General features: G+C 38.6%; 1 protein-coding gene across 42 annotated transcripts in view; it reads left to right on the forward strand.

Annotated features, from left to right (window-relative positions):
- Positions 1 to 18,172, forward strand: part of Nrxn3 (neurexin 3) — a 1,555,288-nt gene that overhangs the window by 1,481,328 nt on the left and 55,788 nt on the right. The window lies entirely within an intron of this gene.

Consider the following 18,172-nt stretch of genomic DNA (forward strand, 5'->3'; position numbering starts at 1 on the left):
TTCAATGTATGTCAAAGATGGAGATGGATCCTTATGTAGCTGAAAAAAAAAAAACAAAGCAAGAGTACAAACCATTTCTACCTGTTATCATTTTGTGAATATAAAATGTCCCAACCTTTGCCATAACTAAGAAAAAGAGGTGTGGTTGTTCTGTGGCTACTCCCTGCTGTTTCAGTCCAGGTTCTGTTTCAGTCCAGGTTCTGTCTCATGCCTTTAGCATTATTGCTTTTCTTCTCTCTTTCTTTGGTTGGGAACACTTCTACATTTGCTAATCCCAATGCTGCTCCCATGGGGCTTGGGACTCATGAGTTTACTTTTGCCTCTGAAGACTGCAGAAAGCAATTGAGTTGTTTAGAAAACTCTTTAAGTAAGATTCAAAGGTGCTGAGTTTATTTTTGCATGTCTCTCTCTCTCTCTCTCTCTCTCTTTTATTCCAAAGATTAAGATTAGATTTTAGAAGCCTTTTTCTTGCTGGTTTAAAAAGGAAATCTACCCCTGTATCAAACAGGACCGAAGGAAATACACTGTACATATTTGAAGACAAGAGCATCTGATCTCCAAAGAATCAGAAAACCTCTTCTATAGTTGTATTTGTAGGGACTTTTTGTTGTGTTGCCTCTTTTTTTTTTTTTTTTTAAACAGGTAAAGCTCAAATGAGCACAGCATGGTCCAGATGGTATTTAAAGCTGCCAGTTTCTTTTATGTAACTTTCTTTTTCCACAAGTGCATTCCAGCTGGGAATCTATTGGGCCTTTGAAACTAACTTTATCCCTTTTATGTTTTTGTTATTCTCTTTCTCGCTTACACACACACACACACACAAGCACACACACATAAACACACATTCTTACACACAAACATATACACACATACAAGTGTGAACATGGCCATTCCGAATGTCTGGATATAATCACATTCAGCAAGACTGAAAGTCACTCTGCAGGGCATTATTAACTGCCTCTCAGGCTGCACGTTTTATTCAGTTAGAAGACAGAAAAACTCTGCAGGATGGATTTCCAGAACAGAGAGTAGAATACTTACCCACGGATAAGAATTATTTGGAAGGCTTTCACCTTCTGATAGGGGCTTTACTTAAGAAGGGGTGGAAGTGGGCATTCCCTTCCTCTCTGAAGTGTATGCACTAGCACTAATGTCCATGTTCCGCTGAGTGTCCCCAGCAGGGAAAATTTGCTTGGCAGAACCATTGCTTTAAATACATGGAACATGCATTCCTTCTAGGATTAAACAAGTATGTGCTGGCATTTGTAGAAAAAGATCACTTTGCGGGTGCACTGTTAGTGTACACCGGATTTGATTCATCTTGTCAAATACAGGGAGTTTCCCTGGAGGCATCAATGTATCCTCTGCTTCTCTCTCTCTGCCCCCCTCCCTCTCGCCCTCTTTCTCTCCCTCTCGCCCTCTTTCTCTCCCTCTCTCGCTTCTTCATTCGAGTACCAATTTCTTCGTACTGATTCAATGCTCCAGCCAAACCATATTAGTCTCTTATTCTTATTCCTTCCTTTTTTTGCTTTTCTGTCTATGCATTAATTGGTACTATTCACCTACACTATCGGTCCCCACATCTGTCTGTTAATTCTCTATTATTTTATCAAAGCGAAAACGCCAAAACCATCATCTCCCTGAATTCCTCTCTGACTCTTCTAGAGAAGGGGTTGAAGTTATTGCTCTTTCCTCAGAGCCCATTTTTTTCTTTTTATTATTAAGGATATTTATTCCACTTACACACCTGTTTAATGATTAGCTTCTTCAAGACGGGGGGCCACTTTCATATGACTTTTTTGTTTTTTCCCAAAGCATTAGCTCAGAAAAGAATCCTTGAAAGAGTGAAGGTGAGTTGTCGGTCTTCGAGACCAGGCAACAGAATTTTTCTAGACAAACTGAGTGTACCACCATGACCTCCTTAGGACCATCTGCTTTCAGATCTGCTGAAATTTGTAAAAATTTTGGAGTACTTTAATATCAATTGGGAAACAGCTACTGCCCCACGGCCCCCAAGTGCCTTCTGTTGTGAGGCCATCTGCATGCCTCCCAGCAAGACTCTCCTCTGTCTCCACTTTAAGGCATACTGAGGGCTGGGGTAGCTGAAGCTTCTGGGATCTACCTTCAACAAGATAGCCATTGTCTGTTCTGAGGAATCAGTCTTCCTTCCACTCTGGTTAGTACAAACTGACTGTTAACCTTTACAATGCCCCTGCCAATAGCATTGTTACAGCTAGCATAACACCCATGGAAGGTAATTAAGGCCACAGACTATTAGTACTCTTGGCCACAGCAAAGAAATTGTAATCTTCCCTTCACCACAGCAAAGAAAATAGAATCTGAATAAGTGATAAAGATCCTAAAGAATTTTCCCAGTTTAGTTGCAAAAGTTAATGAAATTAAGGTCCACACTTAATGTACATATTTGGATATATATATATATATATATATATATATATATATATATATATATATATTTTTTGTCTATGGTATACACACAGATAGAGATTTACTTTTTTTCATAGAGGGGTCACTAGGGAATTGGATTTAATTTAGCCCTATGTGTGCCAAGCAATTGGTAGCATATTAAAACTACTTTATGTATAAACCATTATTGCCTTTTCCTATAAGGTATTGCTTATGTGGGAAATTAAAGGTCCAGTCCAAATGTATTCTTAGGTATTCAGCCTATGATGATATTTAAAACCTAAAGTCTATTTATTCAGCATTTAAAGGTGTTTGGAGACTGCCCTGTGTGTTAATGTGTGCTCCGCAGCTCACAACCTTTAAATACTCCCCCTGCATGTATTGATGTATGCATTGAAGGGAATATGAGCAAAGGGTGCTCAACTATACTAACTGCGTGACGTTAAACTCAAATTTATCTAAGAAAGAACAGTCTAGTGCATTAATGTGAATATTCAAAGATAGATGTTTATCACAATGGACTCAGAGGTACTTACAAACAGTGTAATTGCTGAAATCATTTTACAGGGCATTTATGCAGAGTGATTACACATACTCTGACTTTCCTTTATGTAAAGAATTTCACTTAAAGGTTTAAGTGTGTATCCAAAGAATCACAGCTGCTTCCTAGGTTCTGCTCAACCATGACTGTTTGGAATGATGAAAAGCAAAACCCTGATATCTTTTTCTTTTCTTTTCTTTTTTTTTTTTTTGGGGGGGGGGCACTTAATAGACTTCCTGCAAAAGACTAGTCTACTCAAATATTAAATGGTCCCAATTTCCAGATTGCTACCTGATGCCCAACTTAGTTGAAACCTATAGTACACGATACACGGCTACTGAATTGCTGTACAAATTGTTTATGGGCTTTTCTGGACTGTCTTTTTCTTTTTCTAAAGCAAATGTATTCCTCCAAAGAAATCCTGTTCTTTTTTCTAAGCTTTATTTTATTTTTAATTTATAAATGATTATTGTATATATTTAGGAACTGCAATGTGATGTTTTGATACATGTATGCATTGTGAAAGGATAAAACCAGGCTAATTAACGTACTCATCACCTCAAATATTTATTGTTTCTTTGTGGTATGAATATTTAAAATCCATGCTTTAAACTGTTCCACAATATACAATATATTATTAGTAACTATAGTAACCATGTTATAGCTCACCAGAGCATATCCTTCCTGTCCTACTGAAATTTTTAGTCTTATATCAAATCTCCCCTTCTGATCCCCCCACCTCCTTTCCTCTGGAACCCACCATCTTACTATTTAATGTGTCTTTGACTTTGTGCATTCCACATGTGAGTGAGATCATACAGTGTTTGTCCTGTGCTTGACTATTTTGCTTAGTATGATGCAGTCTAGGTCCATCCATGTTGTTATGAATTCTATGGACAGAATTTCCTACTTTTTAAAGGAATAATTTTCCATTTAAACACATTGTTTAAATCCCCTCATTCATGGATGAGAAACCCCCGCTCTTGAAATCGAGCTTATAAAGCTATCTCCAAAGGTCAGAACTAATAATAATTCAGCAAGGATGGAAAATACTTCCTTCCTCCATCCCTACAGTTCCCAGCCTTTAAAACATCTCTTCTGGCTCACTTAATTCTATTTAAATAAGCAAACATTATCTGAGCACTTACCCTTCCTTCCTTCCTTCCTTCCTTCCTTCCTTCCTTCCTTCCTTCCTTCCTTTTTGCACTTAAGTTCTGGCCAGATACTAATTGTAGTTCTGTGGGTGATTTCAAACCAATAATAAATACCTCCATAATTCTGACAACTATCATAGGCAGTAACATCTCTGAGTCACTTATACCACTTCCAACCCACATAAATATAATACAAGTGAAGCAGATGTCATTGTATCATATTTGCAGAAGAGAAAACCAATGTGTAGAGTGCTTCCATTGCCCTGGGCTTCCACCATAAATAAATGGCAAAGCTCATGTCTTCTGACTCCAAATATAACACTTGCCCCTTGATATTATAGTTGCCTCCAGACAAGGTTCTTTCTTCCCTCAAGTAGCAATCAGGTAGAGGGAAAATGTCATAAGTTAGAATATAATAAGTGCTTTAATAAGATCCTAGGAAAATACTGAGTCGGCGTGCTAAAAGAAGTATTGCATTTTTCAGCTTTGAGATCAGGAAAGTGCTTCATGAGAAGTATTAGGTTGGATCCTAAATAAGGATGTATGGAATTTCAGCAGGTAGAAATGCAAAGAAGTGCAAATACAGCTGGGTAAGGTGGAGTACAAGCCAAAACATAAGTCAGCAACTTAATACATTTGTTCAAGGAATGTAAACATTTATTTAATAGTCAGAATGTGGTGGTATTTACAGGGGCAGGTGGTAGTAGAAGATAATGCTTCCAGTTACATTGGAGCTCAGGGATAGAGGATCTTAATTTTTTTAACTGTTTTTTTTTTTTAAGTCAGCCCTCTATTTGATAAGCAGTGAGATAAATCTGGACCAGAAGAGTTACATGCAAAATCAGTGTTTTTATCCTGGCAATACTTTCTAGAGTTTACTGATGAGAGCAAGGTAAACATAGGTGGGATATCTGGTTAAGGAATCTCAAAATTCATCCAGGAAAGCAACCAGGGCAATAGAAGTGAAAAATAAAGCAGCATTTTAGAGATGGACTTTGCCAGAATTGGTGCCTGGAGGTGATGGTGAGTGGGGAGGATTTAAAGATGACCCTGAGGGTTAGAGCCTGTACCTGAAGAGTAATGACACCACAGGCAGAGCGGCCACAGGGACAGTAGGAGAAGATACTCAGTTCAATCTGGGATATGTAGATTGCAAATGCTTAAAAGATATTTAATCAAAAGCATTTTCCCTTACTAAGGTAAAACTATTTCTCCTTGCCCACTCAATTCTATAGTGATCCTTCTATAGCTTCTCTTACTCCAGTGAATTGGAGTTTCAGTGAGCACTGTATTCACAGTGGAGCTCTCCCCACCAGGCTGACACCCAAGTCCCACTCCTGCATATTATGAAAATGTCACCTGGTAACTAATGTACACCAAAGGCAGAGACCATTCCCAACAAGGCCTCGTGTCTTCTCTGCCTCCCTTTGATCTCTGTGGCTTGGCCTCTCTTTAGGATAGATTTTTAACTTCTAGTAGCAGAAAACCTGACCTGTGGTGACTGAAGAGAGACGTCATCCTCTTAATGAACAAGATTTCTCTAGTCTAGAGAGAAGAAATCTACTTGATTCAGCTCAGATTATGTTACATTTGATGATATCAGAATCAGCTTCTCAGTTCTGTTCCTGGCTTTTCTCTGATACTTGCCGCCTTATGGTCACCAGATGGCTGCTATAGCACCAGAAAACCCATCCAAACCCAAGGAAAATGGAAAAGCAATTGGATCAGCCAAGCCATTTCTATATGCTCTAGCAAATGTCCTTATTCATCTCTTTGTCCAGATCTGTAACACGTGGCTACTTCTAGTTACATAGGAGACTTGGCTAGAATGGTCACAATGCCAGAGTTGGGAAGGAGTTTGAGGGAACTGGAGATTGACAATGTTTGTGATAGGATAGTTAACTTCTCTGCTGCAAAATAAACACTTTGAAGGCAGGGACCATGTTCCTTTAGGCACATTGATAGACATACAGATTTGGGATAGGAATTGTTTGAGGGGTTACTCTTTGCCTAGTATTCTCTAAGCAAATTTAGGAGTATAGCCAGGTACAGTGGCACATGCTTATAATCCCAGTGGCTCGGGAGGCTGAGACAGGAAGATTGTGAGTTCAAAGTTAGCCTCAGCAATTTAGCAAGGCACTTAGCAACTCAGTGAGATTATGTCTCTAAATAAAATACAAAGGGCTGGGGATGTGGCTCAGTGGTTGAGTCCCTCTAAGTTCAATTCCTGGTACAAAAAAAAAATAGGAGCATAGGAGCCTCTTGATATGTTAGACAATCTTTTTTTCTTCACTTATCAATAAAATAAAGGAAAAGAGTACAGGCTGAGAGGAAATCTATGCTGCTGTAAAAATAGGATAGGGCCCAAGTGCACTCTTCAGTAATGAGTGCATGAAAAGAAGCTTCTTAAATTATGAATGTGGCTTCTCTTGTTTATTGCCCAGTAATCCTGTTTTATTGATTTCTGTTTATTTCCAATCAACTGGAATGAGGGACTGAGTTGTTTAGAGATCTTGATCCCTGAAAGATTGTCATTAAAGCTACAGTGCTGTATTTAGTTGTTTATTTTTTGTTCGAAGTGACTGAATCAATACATATACACACAAAACACCTTTTCCTTTGCTCTCTTAAAGACTAAGAGAAAAAAAAATACAGAAAAGCTAAATAAAGATGCTCAGATTTAAAAAAATATATATCATTCCAGCAAATGATATATTAATTTATTTCAGATTAAAAATACTCTTTGGACAGTTTTTAAAGATGACAATGATTCTGCACAGTTGGTGCTCACTGACTTTCACTTCCTAAGAGGGTAATCTGGAGAGACTGCCTGCTTACCCCAAGATCAGCTGGTTCTCAAAGGCAGTGGAGAGAAGGAAGCTTTCCTTAAAGCCAGTGTTAGTAAAGGCTCTTGATTCTGTTGGGTCAGTTCTCTATCTGGGTTTTATCATTCACCATACAACTTCTGTGGATAAGGTACATTCCAATTTTTCCAAAAATAAGGTGATCATTATTTGTCTTTAAGGAGGTTACCTTGAAACTCTGGATTTTCAGAATTGAGAGGAAGTGGAGAGAACTGTGTCCTTATGAAATATTCTCTGGAATGTTGTTAAATAGTGGTCAAGGTGGATCAAGAAGGGAAAAGGGTAAGCACCTTATTAGGAGCACCATAACAATATAGAATGGTGGTGCTGTTTCTCCCAGAGTAATTTTGAGAGAATAAAGCTGGTTAAGGATCATAGCCATGAAGCTAGGGGTAAAGCACAAGGAACCCAGCTTCAGGAACATAAACTATTTTTCATAATTTAAGTTTCTGAAAACCATGTCACATTCCTTTGGCCTGTTCAAAAGCATTTTGCAGAACTGTTCTCAGGGGTGGCTACATAATTTGTAGAAACCAGCACACAAGGAAACCAAGAGTCCCTTGTTCAAAAAAGCACTAAATACAAAGCCCTTTCTTTTTCTTTCTTCCATAGACTCTTTCGCAACTTACCATGCTGCTTTTATTTGCTATTTAATTTCATCTTAAGGAAAGAAAAATGAAAATTTAAAATTATTAGCATAAACATTACCATTCATTTTTATATTGTGCAGTGCTAGTTTTAAATGCAAATTTAAGGGCATTAGGCTCAAATGCAGAATCACCAAAATAACAAACTTCTTATTTCGTAGCTCATATATACATATGCATTTTGCTCTTACCAGAAACATGGAAATGCTGCCCAGACTAACTTGCTGGGTTTTGTTTCACTGTTTGATCTGTGTACATTCTAGCAACACTGTGTAACTTCAGCTCACTGATGAGTGATATAGGACTGAAAGGGACCGATCTCTGGTTTCCCTGTCTTCCCCTCACCATGCCATTATTTTCAGTATAAGTATTTGGGGAGTGCAGATTGAAGAAAGAGAGCAATGGATGTTTTTTGTTGGTTCATGTTTCTTAGAACACCATTTCCTTCTTTCTGCTCTATAAGCAATATCTGGTCCAAAGAGAGAAAGTGGCCTTGTTGAGGCTCCCAGTACTCCACTTAGTAGCTGGAACATGCTTTCTGTTACCAAGGAGATATAGCATGGAACCCCAGGCAAGAGAAATGCAAAGATGGTCGGCTTTGGGCTGAAAACTTGTTCCTAACCACTTTTGTCTAAAGGCCAATACCAATCTCCCCAGGAGAAATACTGGGGAATTAATGTTTTTACAAAAGGTGTTTGAGTCATATGATTCCTGCACAAGATGAGTCTACAGACTCCTGTGCTCATGAACACTATATGTGGATAGGGTGGCAAGGCACAGGGTAGATACACACATTACAACATTCTCCTCTGTTGCACACATACCCCATCGTTCCATTGTCCTCCACTCACAAAACACACATTTGGAGATAAAGTGGTTAAGTGAACATGCAGTCCTGTGTGCTACCATGGCTCTCATGCCTGTGATTACTCCTGCTGTATTTCCAGCACCCACTTTGACAGCGGGTAAATGTTGTCGCTTATGAACTAGAATCAGAAAATGTTGTTAGCCTTGCTATCCATTAGAGATCAGAAATGAATAGCCTTGTTCTATCCCATATGGAAGTCGTGTTTGATTGGTCTTTGTAAATTATTTCAAATGAATATCTGAGATGGGATTATCCATTTGATACTAGTTGCAGTCTGGGGATGAGGAAGTGACTTCTGGAGGCTAAGTGGGCCCATTTGGGTTCAAGAATTTCTCACTCAACAGTGCCCGAAGACCTTCTCTAAATTGAGATTTATTATATACATCAAACATTTTTATTTGAATCTGATCCCCAATCTTTCTCTGTGGGAGGTTGGTATTATCTTCTAGACATGAGGAACTAGGGCTAAATCCTCAATCCATAGCTGACCTTTGTATTTTCCTTTCTTAGAGTTTTGTATCATGTTTCCCATTTGACCCTCATTTTTTCCTCTCACGGTTCTGACTCAAACTTGCTGACTGAATATCACTCGAAACTCCCTCAGTAATTTATTAAGTCCAGCTTCAAATGAATAACATGGCTTTAGTTGCTGACTTTGCTCTAACACCTACATTTGGCTTTTTCCACATTACATTACATGGCTGAGTGGGAGAGAGTCTTTTCAGTGTGATAAGGAAAGATAATTCTTTATTTTTATCCCTGTATTTCATATTCAGGTGATTTTATTTGCTTGTTCTGGGTAGGTTGTCTGTACCACATACTAAATTCCGAATTCTACTAGTATGCACTGCTTCTCATGTTTACATGACACATTTTTGAGCCTCAACTCTCTTCATTTCTCCTTTGCTGAGCACAAATCTCAATCATGTCCAGTCTTCTAAGCTAATTGTTCTCAACTCTTTTCTACATAGGCATTATATAGTCCTTTCAATAAAAATGACTTACCATAGATAAGCTTTTGACTATTTATTGATTCCCAGTAGTTTTGCTGTTTCCCCACCCCTTTCTCTCCTGCTCATCACATATAGTTCAATTCATTATAAGACCCAAGATTGAGAACCAGTGTCGCATGCTCTAGACTAAACTGCTACCTAACATTATTTTGTTCAGAGTTGCTGACCAGTGTTCACACTGCCCTCCCAGCCAGCACACTGGCTTTGTCCTGCCCCTCACACCTGCTTATTCTCCTCTGATGTTCATTTTATTAAGTTCTCCAAGCCATGCTTTGACCAACCAGGAAGGGCTATTTTTCCTTGTGTGGTGCATTTAGGCTACTAAGAGAGAGGGCCCAGAGAACTACCTTCCCACAAGGCAATACAATTCTATTTTCCTTATTTTATTTTCAAACATGCATTCTTCTTCCCTCTACAAGAATAACAAACAGCATGCAGTAAGACACACTATTAACATCTTTGGATCAGAAATATATGGAGGCTCTCCATGATGGAAACTAGTTTCAGGAAGTCTACTCATATCACTGCTTGTGGGTCACATAAATATTTGGCTTTGGTTACCCCCCTTTTTAAATAGAGGCTTGGTTTTAGACCAGAAATCCCATCTCAAAAGAAAAATGAAAAAAGAAAAGAAAACAGAAGGAGGAGGAAGAGGAGAAAGAAGAATGAAAAGTAGATCAGGTCTTTGGAGCTTCATCTAAATTTTTGGCATTCCCTTATAATGTTCAGAGCCTGAATACTAAAAAGTTTGTGGTGAAAACCAGACAGAGTTTTCTGTGTAAATGCAGACAAATTTCTCTGATTAGCAGTCCTAGAGAGGACTGCACCAATAAGAAAAGCAACCATCAGACACAGCATTATGTTTACATAATCAATAGGCATCCAGTCTGGATTTCCTAGAGATGGTGTAGGCTGGGTAGATGGTTTATTTTTCTAGGGTTTTTTTTTCTTTTTTTTTTTTTTTTTGTTTTTGTTTTCTGTCTCCTAAATAATATGTAATTTCTCTAGGCCAAGAAATAAATTGAAAGGATTTAGAGGGATTTGCTTATCAGTGGAACACCACGTAGCATTACATTCCTCCTGCTTTTGGGAAGGTACATTGAAGTTTGGTTAATCTTCTGTGGTTCAATACTCTCCTTCCCTCTGTCTGCGTTGAACAACAGATAGATTAATCCCCATTCCACCCACTCTCTTCTTCTTCCTCCCTCCCCTCTCTCTTGATCCATTCTTCCCTTTTTGAACAGATGGAAGAAATAACTTAAAAGTGGAAAGAAAAAGAAAAAAAAATGTTGCATTGTACTCATTTATATCATTCTTGAAGACCTCAAAGTTAGAAAGGATCCCAATCCTTAGCACAAGATATGACTAAGCTTAGCTTGTTTTTTCTACTATTAGTTAAATCTTGACTCTGCAAAGGGATTTCCTTAAAGGCTAATTCATTAGCAAAAGTTATTATAAATCATGTCATTCTTTATCCTGCTCCTGTAGAAAAGAAGAAGAAAATACAGACTTTTGAAGGTGGGCAAAGGTTTTAGGGAAGTAGGAGATACTATGTACTTGGATTACAGTAAAATCTGCTGTCTTTAATGACAATAGATAAATAATCAATTTTATTACGGTGGGTACTCCATATTAATTTCAAAGTTTTGTAACAGATAATGGTTTATCAACTAATTGGTGTTTTAGGACAAAACTGGCCCTGTCCAGTACTCAACATAGTAACTGGCATATCATAGGCCATTAGTAAATGTTTGTGGAGGAAATGAATGATGCATGAGTAAATGCAAGCCCAATTAAAAACATATATCACGGACAATGTTTTGCTTTTAATTCAGATTGCTTAGTGAGCTCTGTTCCAATTAAATAATTTTGATTAGGCTAAATGCAATGTTTTTAACCTAAGGCAATTCTCCTTAGAAAACTCCTCATTCCATGGAAATATGAGCCAAGTCAGTTGTTCAAGTGATTATCACCAGAAGTCATAGAGAGAAAAAAGGAAATGTGTTTAAAACCCTACAACATGACTCCTGGAAAATAGTGTTAAAATTCACAGAGCATTGATCCAGTGAAGACACTTAGACACATAGAGATGGGATCCCAGAGTCACCTGAGAGAACATCACAACAAACTAGAACTTTGTTTCTGTCACCATAATTCAGGACCTGCCTAATTCTGAGTCCCCATCTTCCACACTTGAGCAATGCAGAGTAAAATCATTTATGTTTCATTTTGTCCAAACAATGTCAGATACCTTTATTGAAGATGACTACACAGGGTGCGTTTCATCAGAATATAATGAGAATATAGATATCACACTAATACATCTTACTGTGTTCTGAGGTGGCTTCTGTATTGGGCTTGGGTAAAATGATAGAAGAGAGGAGGAAAGAAAGTCTTCTAATAAGTTTGCCCAACCTCCTGAGCTCTTTTCTCTTTGTCTTTTTAAGTCTGCTAAGCCATGCTTTCAGCCTAACAGGAAGGGCTATTTTTCCTTGGGTGTTAAATATAAAAATCATCCCAGGATGTGTGTGTGTATTAACATTGATCAAAGATGAGACTGTGATGGCAGGAGTTTAATAAATAAAAACTTAGTAAATAAATTTAAAGTGAGATAGTCCAACTTCTAAAATCTTATCTAAGGTTATAGGTTTACCTAGAGTCAGTGGGCTCCAGGTAACTAAAAAATACCTCCCGTATCCTTTATTTAAAAAGAGAATAAATACTCATAAGGCAGTTGAATGGAACTCTCCCTCCTAAGAGATATTTAAAGCACTAACTCTTATCTCAGAATGGAAGTGAAGAGGGGAAAATCTAAAGCACCAAGCATTTGAAGGAATTTAATTCTTTTTAGCATGGAGCAGCTGCAAAGATGTATGGCTGTTTTCAGTGGGACTCCAGAATATTTATGGGCCTTTCTCTTTTCCTTTTTCACTGGAAGAAAGGAGATCATCATTCTTGAGTGTGTTATTTATAATTTCATAAAGCTGTTCTGTGGCAGGACTTATTTTATCTCACCCTTAATCTCGGTCAAATAACCATGCTTCCAAGGAGCTGGGTGCAGAAAAATGATTGCTCCCCCAAAAGATTAGCCCATGACCAGTATAAGATAAAGGGCTAAAGGTTAGAATTCGAAGTCATGAAAGTCAATTGGGCAGTCGGGAGGGTACTTGGCAAAACTGTCATGAACAGTTCTGATCATTCAGTAGACACTGCTCTGGACACCAAATTGTGGGTAATAATGAGGAATGGTGTGAAACGGTCCCTGTGCTGAGGTGGGGCAGAGGACCTGCAAAATAAATAATTAGAAGCAGGTGATTATAGAAACAATAACTCATTGGAAGAAAATGAGAAATCAAGTTGGTGAAACTGAAGGAATTGGAAGGCAAATAGACCCATAAATTTACTTGGGTGGACAGAGTTTTGAGGTTTCATCAGTTCCAGTTTTATTCCAAGGTAATTTCAATAAGCATCGGTAGGGGGAAAAAAGGAACATAAATGCAATAAAAAAAAAAAAACCTTTCAGGAAAGGAATAAAGAGGGCTCCTGCCATAGAGATATTTTATTCAAAGTTATTATAATACCTATCTTTAGTTTTATGAAACCTAATACAAAACCAAGTAATTTCAACATGTGGATTAGAAATATGAAACACATTTTTTAAAATAGAGTAGAATGAATTATTATTTTTAATATAGGACTTAGGTAATATATAACGGCAGGAGACTATTTTCCTCCTCTTGAGAAAGCAAGGTAAGGTGTTTAATCTGTACCATGGGGAACGCTTGCCATCATTCCCAAGCATTACATTCCAAAGCCATGTGTGTCAGCTTGCACAGGAATGTGATGAATGACACTGGTGGGATGTGGGCGGAGGGGCAGGGGACAAGGAGAGGAGCCTGATAGGGCAGGGTATGAGATGCGTGCTTGTTAGCCACATTTCCCAGAACAAGATGACAATTCAAGCAGCTGTCAAGTATATCTCTTCATGCCAGTCACCCTGTGCCATGTAGGTGCACAAATAAACTGAGTTATTTCATGCCTTGAACCCTTTTCAAATACTGTGGATTTCACAGGAAATATCCTTCTCCTCCTACCGTTTGTAGTTCTGGCTTTTTGCTCCCACCTACCCATGGGTCCCTGAGGGCTCATTTGCCACTTTTCTTCTGCCTGGGAGGTATCTCTACTCTCCAGCTATTTGCTCCTTGGCATCTTCTGTTTATTTTTGTCATAGCATTGAATTTACTATGTGGAGTCGAGTATGTCTGTTTACTTGGCTGTCTCCTCAGAGAGTGTATTCCAGAGAGAAATGTCTGCCTTGTCTAGTGCTCTATCCCTCATAATTGGTACAGTGCTCTATTCATCTGAACTCAATATGTATCGGTTGAAGAAATAAATGAATAAACAAATGAATGAATGAATACACAAAATCTCTTGATTGTGAACCTTGCTGCCCAGCCACTACCAAAACTAACTGGTTTGTGGGTGGTCATGGATCTTTTCTGCTTCCTTCAATGACATTATAAATGCTATTGGTATTTAACATATGGAAAACTATTGTGTAAATACTGTAAACTTAGCTTCTGGGAATTGTGAGAACTTCAGATAGTCATCATGAGGGGAAAAAATGTGCAGCAGATGATATGGAAGTTTCCACCATGGACATCCCCATCATAACCACATGAACAGAAATGTTTCCTAAAGCAACACCATTACTTGAAGGCACCTGGTGGTAGGTGGTTAAAATAACAGAGATCACTGGAAATGGCTACACTCTTGGCTCTTGTGAGTACTGTAAGGATTAATGTGTGAAGTGCTTAACACAAAGCCTCAATGTGGCAGGTGTTAATGTTGCTAATAGGCATGATTCCTTATAGTTCCTGCATCCATTTCTCCATAGGAGTACCAACTACTTTTCTTAAGGAATTAAACATAATTGTTGAAAATGGTTGTGTTTATGGAAAAATGCACCCCCCAACATATCCAAAGAGGCTAATGAATTTTATTTAAAGGCAAAAAGAAAAAAAAAGTGATAGTTCTGTTCTACTCTTAACAATACTATTCTGATTCTGTGTAAATACGCAACTATGGAGCTTGCTAAAAGTGGTTATGGGAATCAGTCATCCAAGAGGGACCTTTTCTTTCAAGAATCAACATTCGACCCTGCATTTGCTTATATCTGTGGAAGAACACAGGGTGGGGGGAGCTTTAAAAAATTAAAAGCCCTGGGTTTTCCAGGAGTAAGAGTAACTTTCAATCAATTCAAATTGCTATTACTTAGGATATGATTCTAAGCTGTTCACCTCATCTAAAAGCCTTGGCTCATAATTTTTGACTAGATGTCTGGATGTCAGGAACAGAATCAGAGAAAAAGAAAATTTGTATATGAGCATCCTGAATCCTGAGTCCTTTTCTGAATTATGCCTGATACTCCTGGCAGAGGAAGTTCTACTGAAATGACACAGGCATGGCAAATGTTGGATGCCAGGTTCTTGAAGAAAACATTGCTTCCTGCCCTGGGCAAGGAGGGATTGGGATGTTTGCAGTTACTTTGGGAGTTTCAGTTAGCTGTGACTGAATGGTGATGGTGAGGTTTAAAGGGCAGAAAGGAAGGGGCTGAATCATCTAGGACCACACAAATTGGCTAGGTCCAGTGCCATTGGAAATAGACCATGTCTTTATCCCTCCTTAGGGCAAGGGCAATCAGAAATGGAGCATCAACAATGGACAGTTCTAATAATGGGGATAAATCATAAAAGTTGGAGTACATGGGCAGAAACAAAATTTAGCAATTTAGCAGTCGCACCACACTTAGAATGACTGATTGATTGACTGATAGGCTGATTGATTTAGTTATTTAGGGAAGGAACTCATCCCTCACCCCATCACTTTCTGGTTGTAAGTAGAAGCACTCTGCCTAGAGACAGACCTGCTCTTAACACATTTGGCTACACTGCCACCTAGATTCTTTGAATCTAGTCACCATTTATAGGAACTAGTGGTAACATTGAGTTCTGTTGCCTGGGAGGAAGATTATAATCATACATATTCATACAGAAGATTAGCAGAAAACAGACCTCTTAGAAGCTGAGCATGAGGGAATGAGAGTCGGAAGGTTTGAGGTCTGCAGGGGAATTTAGGAGCTCATCCTCGAGGTGGAACTGAATGTGGGGAAGGGATTGGAGAATAGGAGAGTGGGGCCATCAACAGTGTCACCCCAACCACAGGAGGAGAAACTTGTGAAATACAGAGAAGGCTGAAAGACACTAAGAGAAAAATAATATATCTTCTTTCATTCTTGGAGTCGAGTGCTTTTCCTGAAAATACATTTGCATTTTATATTCTATTTCATAACAATGAAGATGTCTCCCTTAGGATTGAGTCAAAGCTCCAGTAATATGATGTAAATGTATGATGTGGTTTCCATTGGAGTCACACATTGTTGCCATACATTTGCTCAATGGACTTTTAAAACATTATTGTCTGACCTTTAGTTCCTGAATGGAGTTCACTGATTGTTACCAACTTTCCAGTTTCTTCTCAAAACTAGGGGCCAAAGCCGGACAAGGGCCACTCTGCAAGATCCTTCTAGTCAACTCACTAACAATTAATTTCCAGTTGAGTATATTTTGTAAGTGTACTCTCAACATCTTTTTAATGACCCACCCCCATGAATTTTCTCAGAATCTTTTTTTCCTAATTGTTCTTCTTCCATAAAATGTTAATACCCAAGATAATTTATATATTTAGTTATGCAGCTGTGGTCTTTGGGAGGGTCACGAATCATTGCATTAAGATCTGGACCCCAGCCCAAACTAATTTTTACTGCCGTGGAGGAGCATGCTTTAAAACTCTTGATGATTGTAGCCCTTCCAAAGTGGTGTTTGCCTCTTATAATTGCTTTTTTTTTTTGGTACCAGAGATTGAACTCAGTAGCACACAACCATTGAGCCACATCCCCAGCCCTATTTTGTATTTTATTTAGAGACAGGGTCTCACCACATTGCTTAGTGCTTTGCCATTGCTGAGGCTGGCTTTGAACTAGGGATCCTCCTGTATCAGCCTCCCAAGCTGTTGGGATTACCAGTGTGTGCCACCACGCCCGGCAAAATTGCATTCTTTATTTGTACAGTTTCCATTTATTTCCTTATCACTTACTTTCCCTAAGTAACTGGAAGTAGAGCTGCATAGGGTCCCCACACAGTAAGAAGCATCAAGGGGTGCTTGTCCTTTCTCCAACACAAATAACTATTCCCCAGAATATGACTACCAGCTGCAGCTGCCAGATCTGAAACATACAATTCAGAGGTGTCTAATTGAAAAAGAAAATAAAGATTTTTTTTTCCTGCTAAGCTTAAGGAGGAGCAGGGTGTGAGGTATACCCCTGTCAGATGTAGAATAAAGATTAATAAAGTAGTTTAGGGGACCTTTCCACTACTGCCAGTGAGATGAAATGAATTACCTAACATGGTTTCTCTGCCATTCTTTCCTGTGCCCAGTAATCCTACAGCTAGCATATCTATAGAAAAGAGGATGTTTTCTGGAAATATTAAGCATATGAGTTGTCACCTGCATTCACCTGCTAGGGCTGCCATAACGAAGTGCTGTAGACTGTGTGGTTTAATCAGCAGAAATATATTTCCTCCCAGTTCCAGAGACTAAAAGTCAGAAAGGAAGGTGTTACAACCCTTGTCTTTTTGTGAGGCCTCTCTCCTCTGCTAATAGATGGCCCTCTGTTCCCTGTGTGTTCATGTGGTCTCACCCCTGTGTAAGTCTGTGTCTTAATCTCCTTTTTTTTTAGGTACACCAATCATATTGGATTAGGGCTCATCCTAATGAATTCATTTTAAGCTAATTACCTCTATGAAGCCCTGTCTCCAATACTGTCACATTTTGAGGTACTAGTGGGTTAGGATTTCAACATATGAACATAATTCAGTCCATAACATCATATAAGATGAGGTACAAATAAGACTCTCGTGGGTCACAAAGACACAAGTTAACCAAGATGTTCCTGTTAAATCCCCTCTATGTTTCTCACTGGCTGAATGTCCTTCAGCAACTCAGGTAACCTGTGTGACTTCCATTCACTCATTCTGTCCCAAAGGATGGTTTTAGGAATTGAGTCTAATTAATTAATAATAGCTGGAACTGATAAGTAAAGATACAAGTCAAGCATGTAATTGGCTTACAGTAATTGGCTTATAGTAATTGCTCAATAGTCAAGGAGAGACCAGGTGTAGTGGTACATGCCTGTAATCCCAGTGGCTCAGGAAACTGAGACAGGAGGATCACAAATTCAAAGCCAGCCTTAGCAAACTTAGGCCCTAAGCAACTCAGTGAGACCCCCATCTCTAAATAAAATATAAAAAAAGGACTGGGGATACTGGCTCAATGGTTTAGCAACCCTGGGTTCAATCCCTAGTACCAAAAGATAGATAGATAGACAGACAGACAGACAGACAGACAGACAGACAAAGCAGTTTCTTTATTAACTATTCCTCTGGAATATGAATCCAGAATACAGTAGACTGGAAGTAGTACTCAGAAAACCAATATTATTAACATGAAGAAAGAAAAAAACTGATCTTTTATTGAATACCTACACTACAGTCTTCTCAGTACTCTTACACATAGTAAGCCAAAAGTTTATTTTTTGCA

Source organism: Marmota marmota, unplaced genomic scaffold (assembly GCF_001458135.2).
Source record: "Marmota marmota marmota unplaced genomic scaffold, marMar, whole genome shotgun sequence".
NCBI classification, from domain to species: domain Eukaryota; kingdom Metazoa; phylum Chordata; class Mammalia; order Rodentia; family Sciuridae; genus Marmota; species Marmota marmota.